Source organism: Pollicipes pollicipes, unplaced genomic scaffold (genome assembly GCF_011947565.3).
Source record: "Pollicipes pollicipes isolate AB1234 unplaced genomic scaffold, Ppol_2.1 Scaffold_5724;HRSCAF=6776_pilon_pilon_pilon, whole genome shotgun sequence".
Classification (NCBI taxonomy): domain Eukaryota; kingdom Metazoa; phylum Arthropoda; class Thecostraca; order Pollicipedomorpha; family Pollicipedidae; genus Pollicipes; species Pollicipes pollicipes.
Window position 1 is genome coordinate 6,601,501 of NW_023596746.1, and position 8,200 is coordinate 6,609,700.

Consider the following 8,200-nt stretch of genomic DNA (forward strand, 5'->3'; position numbering starts at 1 on the left):
TCGGCTTACGGATCGGGCGAGTGGGCGGTGGGTCGTGGGTTCCCTGGCGGCGATGACCGTATCTTGTTTTTGTTAGAAGAGGCGCTCAGATTTAAGCGCTACGCTTATGCGCCAATCCACTCATCACATTATGCACTGCTTAATGTCCATAAGCGAAAATAAACATCGAATCAAATCAAATCACCTCATGGCCAGGGCTACCATCTGAAGCTCTGCCATGTGTCGAAACGACATCCATCGGAGTGTCTCACTCAGGGCACACACATAATCAAATCTACGTCGACCTAAAATATCTGTAGCAGCAACGCTTAGGGCCTTTTGGATTCTTTCAAGTTTTTCTGTGAAGGAATAGTGATGAAATAGCATGAAGAGTAAAAGTCTTACAGAAGAGGACTTACCGTGTTGGCTAAGCTTTCCGGTATCTATATAAAATAGGTGACGGGTTCGGTTGGGAAAGCATTTTTGGAAAATTTCAGGTATGGGGCACGTGTATGGGAAAGACGTCCAATAAATATTGGTTAGATAGTTCCAGCAATGTTTCACATCGTTACCGCATGCACTTCGTTAATCGCAGAGTTATGTTGTCGCTACTTTCGCAAATATCAAAGAAACAACAAGCTTAGGTGCAAAATTTCCTAAGCCTTTTCCATAATTAAGAACTCAAGACCTGGAGAAATATAAACACGGGGGAAACGGGAGGGTGTAACTGATCAGGACTGTATAGTGAGTAGGCACGAACACAGCCAGATGGGCGACGGGTGGATTGAGCCAACGGAATCTTACCCGTGGCGGCCTCTAGCGCACAAGTTACTTGCACGCTGCTCACAAAACTTCGTACTTTAATGACGTCAGGGTTCACACTGGCCTGGAGCTTACTTGCCGTTTGATGGTCACTGCTTACCTTGGTGAGATCAGCCATGAACAGGTTAGCATTACCAACACCGGGGTGGCATTTAGCAAATGCAATACCAGCAGGTACAGCATGTTTGCCCGCTTGTCATGCCGCTCGCCATTGTTGTTTCTTCATAAATTTGCATTTCAGTGACATTTCATAATAAGTCCTTATAAAACAAAAACTTCCACGCACACGGCATCAATTGTTTTCAGAAAGCAGCATGATTTTCATTCTGCATTTATCATAAATAATTGCGATCATATACCGCCTGTGGTATATCACACGATAGCGGGACAATACTGGCGTATCAAGGTAAGATAGGGACAGAATGTGAGACGTAAACGACCGGAGAAGTACACCATATTTCCCAAAGGAGAACGTCGTAGTTTTGCGCCAACGAGAAAGGCTTATCTCCTTGAACATGATTTAGCGCGCGTCCGGGTGCCCGGTTGAATACCCTTCGCTCGGGTGGAGGAGTCAATTTGACCTCCCTGAGGTCTCAAAAACTGAGAGAGTTAGACACATGAAATTCACCGGGTGGGTAAGTCTGTATGTGAACTCACCTATGTCAACATTCGAGATTCCTAGGTCATCACCTTTATGTCAGATAGCCCAAACAAAGTCAAACTGCAGATTGATGCCCGAAGTACCCCCAGACCTCTCAATGCAACTGCCTTGGAACTGAGCACTTGCTCTAAGTGAAAGGTCACTAATGTCTATGTAAGGTCAGTGACCTTGTTTTATTTTTAGAGTGTCAGAGTGAACAAAATTTTGCGAAATTAGTCCGATTTTTGCACTTGAACAACCGTTAAGATTTACGCTACAAGGTATACCCCTTGAAAAAAATACTGAATTGTTATTTTAGGTCAGTGACCTACTAGGTTCTTCATAAGTTCATGGATGGTGTCTCGATGTCTGCTCCGGTCCCTGCCATTAACCAATTCAAAATGAGGACCAGGGACCATACCATACAGCAAGCTCTCGAGTGACAAAGCATGCTGGTTTTTATCTTTTGAAGGTCGGTCTGACTTTCAAACCTGACCCGAGGTCAATGTGATTTGTTATAAACCTAAATTTAATTACTTTATTGTTATAGCCTGAGAAACTACCCGAGAGCTTTATAGCTTTGTCTAACACTCCGCTGTCGCAGCAGATTGAACAATCCGCAGGAATTGTTTTCATTGACAGCCACGGCCTGACTTTGACCTGCCATGGGCCAGCGACCTTACAAGATACATCCGATGTTTTTTACCGGAGGATCGGATATTCAGCTTTCTGCAGCCATGCAGTCTGGCGCGTGGCTACGCCTCGCCGTTTGGAAGTTATTCTGTAAAAACCTGTGAGGGGTGCGGGGCAAACTGATCTCCCACCCTGGCGCGCGTTAAAGAATATAGTAACATGACGTAAGGTCGATACTTGAAACACATCGGTGGTACGTGGAGAGATGTACGGTACAGGGCTTCTGTCTTCAGCTTAGAGCTAGACTAGAGTGCGGTCTGAGGGCACCATCTAAATTATGTGATGTCGTGTCATCGGGTCCGGTGTCATGCAATTTGCAATTTGTTGCTTTATGCACTACCGTGAACGTGAGGTGCTTGTTCAAATTTACTTTTCCAGTAGGTGTGGTGCACATACTGGTTCAGTTGTCCGCATATTCCATCTCGTCCAAGCAATTGTTCATTCACAAGGTTACACGGATAGCTTTCACGTATATTTGTTTGCATTGCATGCACCTTCCGATGTTAATATTTGCATAACTTCTTTTATGTTTTAATCATTTCCTGGTTGATTCCTATTTTTTTCCTTATTGAAATTCAGATTTGGAATAAGTCGTATAGAAAAAAAAGAATTTAACAGAATTGAACATAACAGAATAGAAAAGAATACAAATATAGAAAGTCAGTCTGTCTTTGCCAGACTGTCGCTGCCATTGTCAATCTGTAACTGTCAGACTCAAAAACTGATCCGAATCACTGCTTGGATTCATATTGTTTCGACTCAAGTTATAATTGAGGTCTCAAAATTGTTCGGTCAGAATCGATTCAAATCACATGAAGACGAGCAGGACACCAGCGAAAGTACGGTTATCACTGACATAACCCGAGCGATGACTCTTTCGATGCCGGTGCATACCTACGGAAATTTCGGCAAGGTCACGTCAGAACTGGGAAAAGCAGAATTGGGGGATGGGGCCTACACAACAAGCACTGCTTAACGTGGGCTCCTATCTCAGAATTTCAGCCAGTTAAAAGTACTCGGGCTGAGTCTTTAATTCCCGCCCGGCCGCACTCGGCATACAGTGGCGCCACCTACTCGCCACACGTGGCCATGGCTGGGGTCAATTGAGACCTAGATGGCCGTAGGTCCATGGTGGGTGTCCGTTGCGAACATTATTGGGCACATTTAGTTAACGCTCGTGCGACAATTGTTTGTACGGTAAAACTCGCATGCCTAAAGCTCGTCAGGATAAAGCACGTAGAACAAAGTGTTAACAGTTTTTTTTCTCGTTTTTTTAGTTCGTTTTGTGAAAAATTTGAAGCATCACAAGCTCGTAACAAGAAAAAGTAGCATGTAGTAAGATTTGCGTGGTGAAAAGTTAGGCACGAAATCCTTTGTAACGAAAATGTTCGTACCCACAAAATTCGCATGGAAAAGTCATAGATAGCTGTTTGTACTCAGATATTCGTGAGGGAAAAAGTTCGTATGCCAACATTTCTTGCAAACACGTAGAGTCTGTGCGGAAATATTTATCAGTGGTAAAACTTATTCGGTATGTAAAAGCTTGCATGTGGATGCGTGGCAGACTTTTGGATGCCGATCCACGTCCTTGGTGCGTAGCCTAAGAAAATGATCGCTACAAGGAGCCGTTATATTCTACTGACCGAATGAGAGCAGGAGACCTTAGGGGATGGTGGTGGACAGCTACGATTGTTTAGGTAAGGTAAAACATTTCGACTAGCCAAACCCTCATGGCATGCGATTAAACGCCGTCCGGCGGCCAGAGAATGAGCCCGAACCAATGAGAGGAGTAATCACATTTGGCAAGCCGTTCAGAACATGCGCCTAATTGGTACGAAAACTTTGCTAGTGGCATCAACACAACTTCTGCGGTGGGTGCAATCGAGCGCCGACATGGGATCAGACCACATACAGTGACGTAGATAGCTTTAGCGGCCAGGCCCCGTGGGTATTCAGCACCATAGCTTGACTTGCATCATTAAATGCTATCGTTCGAAATGTCACATGCCATCTATCCTGATTTGACGGATGGAGTGCGTGATTGGTATAGCATAGGAACCGCTTTGTTTGCGTTGCTGGATGCTACTTTTTGATCCTAGGGCTAGAAGATCACTTTTTCAGTTCTGCTTGAAGAATAATTGGCGGCATATTAACATTCCTTGATCGTCCACAAATGCAGCCATGTACCCAAGTCCCGTTTCCAAAACATTCTGTGTTGTTCAAAGACGATTGGTTTTAACCTTGTTTGCACCCGACCCAACATTGCATGAGGCTTCAACTTTTAATCTGCCGATGGAACAGAATTACGTAAGTTGTGAAGTGCATTTGAGAGCATAGGCGTAGGAACGTTTCAAAAAGTGGGAGGGCCAAGGTCAGGGTGTACTTCACGAACTTTTTCTGGAAAGCGAGCCCGATGACCGGGCAGGGGGGGGGGGGAGAAGGGATGGAGACTGTTATCGCTCTTTATTCAAATGTTATGGCTGTTATGCTAGCTATGCATCTAGAGCTGTTTATTACTGGTGCACAATCTTGCCTATTCGACTCATCCGTCATTTGGCAAGTAAGGCTATCCAGCTTCCCTAGATTATTCGTCCATTTTAACATTGTCTTTCCTGGGGAAACGAAATTCCACGAGCGGGTAGGTATTTTGGGTCATTAAGGAAGCCTTTGCCTCCACAGTGTAGATGCCAAAATAAGACATGGATATAGGCTGGTAAGAATTTTGAAAGTGGATCGATGGCTCACAGTGCGCCAGGTTTTTCATGCACCTTCATTTCACTGGCTGCTTTTCAAGAAATTTGACTTGTCGCAGTATTTTAGGCGGAAACAAATTCGGGAGTTTGAAACTGTTGGAAACAATGTGACAAAATCCATAGAACTGGAGATTCTCTTTTAAGAATTAAGCCACATAATAAGACCCATCTGTCATGTGTTTCTCATCTGAGCCCCGCTTCTGTCCGCCGTCGGTGGTCACTGCTCTGGCCTGGATGCCTCCCGCATGACTGACTGCGAGCTGATCGTGTGGCTACTTTGTTGCATACTTTTGGATCAGCGTCACTTCTACATGGTATATAAAACATGTGTTAGACACCAACAACAGTATTTTTCCCGAATTATCTTCCCTTATACCACATAATCGCAGAAAAATAGCCTCCGGGAAGATGTCTGCCTCAGGTATGGATTGGCCCAACGGGCACTTCATTGCCCATTATGCAACGTATGCGATTTGATTTGCTTTTGTGTGTAGGCAGGGGCGTAGCCAGAGCCTTGCCAAGAGGAAACACAGGGTTAACAAAAGCCCATCTTATGGTGATCCCCCCACCCAAAAAAATCCCTGGATTTGGCTTGCTTGTTAACAAGTGACACGGTTTTCTTCGTTTTATTGCCATTCTTACCTTGTAACGAGAACAGAAACCAGGAGCTACCGTGAGCTCAATTCTATTTGCTTTTTGAAGTCAATAAATTGCAGAAATCAGGCGTTGAACGGCTGCATGGAAGAAATCACCGGCGCTCTTAATTTACAATGGTTAGCTGACTCTTTCTAAGCCGATAGAATTCAGAAACTGTGTCAATTTTTTATCTGGGCTCCACAGACATTGAGGACATCGCGAAGGTAGATTGTAGATCGATATGTTTGATCCAAACGTGAAGACGAAAATTTGATTGCAAATCGAGTGGTCAACGATGTGTATTAACATGGCCAGCCATGTTTGTTTGAAAATGTTCACCATTCAGTCAAAATCGATTAGCGATTCAATTCATGTACCGTGTTTTTTTAACATGCTCGCTCGCAAATCTTCGCAACAAAAACCTCGACACCAGGCATTGCAGTCTCCAAAACCGCGGAGTGTAGCGAATATTTAGTAGCGAATATTTAGCCGTGGCCCACCGGTGGACGGAAATGATGACGCTTCCGAAATGACTGCCTTTAAATACCTTAATCAACTAGTTATACAAGTTGCATGGCGTAATTTTGAGCATGCGCACTCTAAAATTTTAGAAACACAAGCCTCGCCCCCAGGCGTTGTAGTCTCCGTAGGCCGCGCCGAGTCCGCCTAGCAGCTAATATTAGTTGTGGCCAACGGGTGGACGGAAATTACGACGCTTCTGAGAAAGTATCCTTGGACGCTTCATGAAATCAGCTCTTGTATTTAGAAGGCAGTCTGAGGGCATATTTCGCCCGTGCAATTTTTAGATTGATGAAAAGAACGGATTGACCCCTTAAGCACCGCGCAGGGGGGGGGGGGGCCTGGAATCTGGTGGTTGAACTGGAAGAGTGAAGGAAAAACATCTATTTCGCAGCTATTTATCTGTCCAGAAGACAGATTAACACGGCGCCCGCCGTCTGGTGGGACTTGCAGTGGCCGAAACTTATCGGTTTTACGGAAGTTGCAACCCAGACCATCCTTGTCCTTGCTATCGAGGTTGCGGGCGGGCATGTTCAAGCCTTTTGATGTAATTTGTTTCAATAATACATTCTGAAAGAAATGAACGTTCTGAGGCAAACATGGCATGACCTTGCTCGTGTTTTAATTCACTTCCGCCCGCGCTTTTCAACAATAATGAGAGTCCTACTCTACGCAACAATAATGAGACCCATTATTCCCTTCCGGGCACGGAGCCTCTTGAGTAGAACACCAGGGGTACATTACCGTTTCCGGTCAAGGCCTGAAGGACCGTTCCGTTCCATGACGAAGTGTCTTCTGGCTATCATTCTGGTGGCACGGGGCGGGATCTCCTGGTCGATCCGGAGGTCATTAAAAGGATATATCATATCACATTGTTCCCATCCCTGACACGGGATCCTTCTGATCCGCGCAGGTAGCCTGGATCAGCACAGGGACCCTCAATGACGCAACAACATCCATGATCGCTACAGGCAGTCCGATAGTTTTCACATAGACTCCGGTTCCATGTTTTTTTATGTTCTTCAAAGATATTGAGTTCTCACTGACTGTAGATTGCAGATGAAATGGGGGTCATAATTTGTATTAACGTGGCTAGCCCATGTTCGTCTCATAATGCTCAAGATCCTGTCAGAGCTGATTACTGATAAAAAAAACTACGTAGTGTGGTGTTGAACATGCGTGCTCGCAATTCATAGCAATAACAGCCTCGACGCCCGGCGTTGCAGTCTCCAGGCCGTGCGGCGTGGGCCTCGCGGCTGTTATACTAAGTGATGGTCAATGAGCAAACGAAGAAGATGACGCATCTTAAGGGAGATGGCTGGTGAACTAGGTAAATCAGCATGCATGTTCAATGCAGCGCAAAAGTAAGCCAAATGCAACCTTAATCTGAATAGTAAGGGGACCAGTTAACATTGCTGGCTCCTGCTTCTTGAAAAGTGGGAGGCCATGGCCCTCCTGGACCCCCCCCCCCCCTGTTCCTACGCCCATGTTTGAGAGCAACATGGAAACATGGATGAGACAGTACTGTTAGCCTAATTCCACGCAGCAAAACCCGAAGAAAAAACATATAATATGTATGTTACATGTATATATATATATATATATATATATATATATATATATATATATATATATATATATAGGCAGGTACGAATGATGCGTGATGCGTGTTTCCCGTTTACCTGAATTCGCTTGCACATACACGCGTTTTTCGCGTATTTAAATTCTTAATGGAATATACATTGCATCGCAACAATAGCTGGCAATCGCACCTTGTTGAAAGTCTCTGAATGCTGGTGACTTATAAATACTGTGGCACGCTGTTTAAAAAAACAAACTTAAAAATCGAGTGGGATCGGCAAACAGTTTGAAAATCCCTACAAACACGCCTTTCGATAAAGGCATGCAGCCAAAATATCCATGCACCTATCTTCCCTTCCCTCGTTTATCGAACCATGATGAAATTGCGTAGCGAAATTCTGCTCGCTGGATTACCCATGGAGACTAAATTTCGGCCAAAATTTGAGAGCTAACAGTGGACAATTTGGTGCCCTGGTGACAGTCTGTCATGGAGAGCATGGGGGGGGGGGCCTCAGGAGCATTATTCCTACAAATGCATCACTATGTGATCAATGTTTACGAACTTTTACATGCGCAC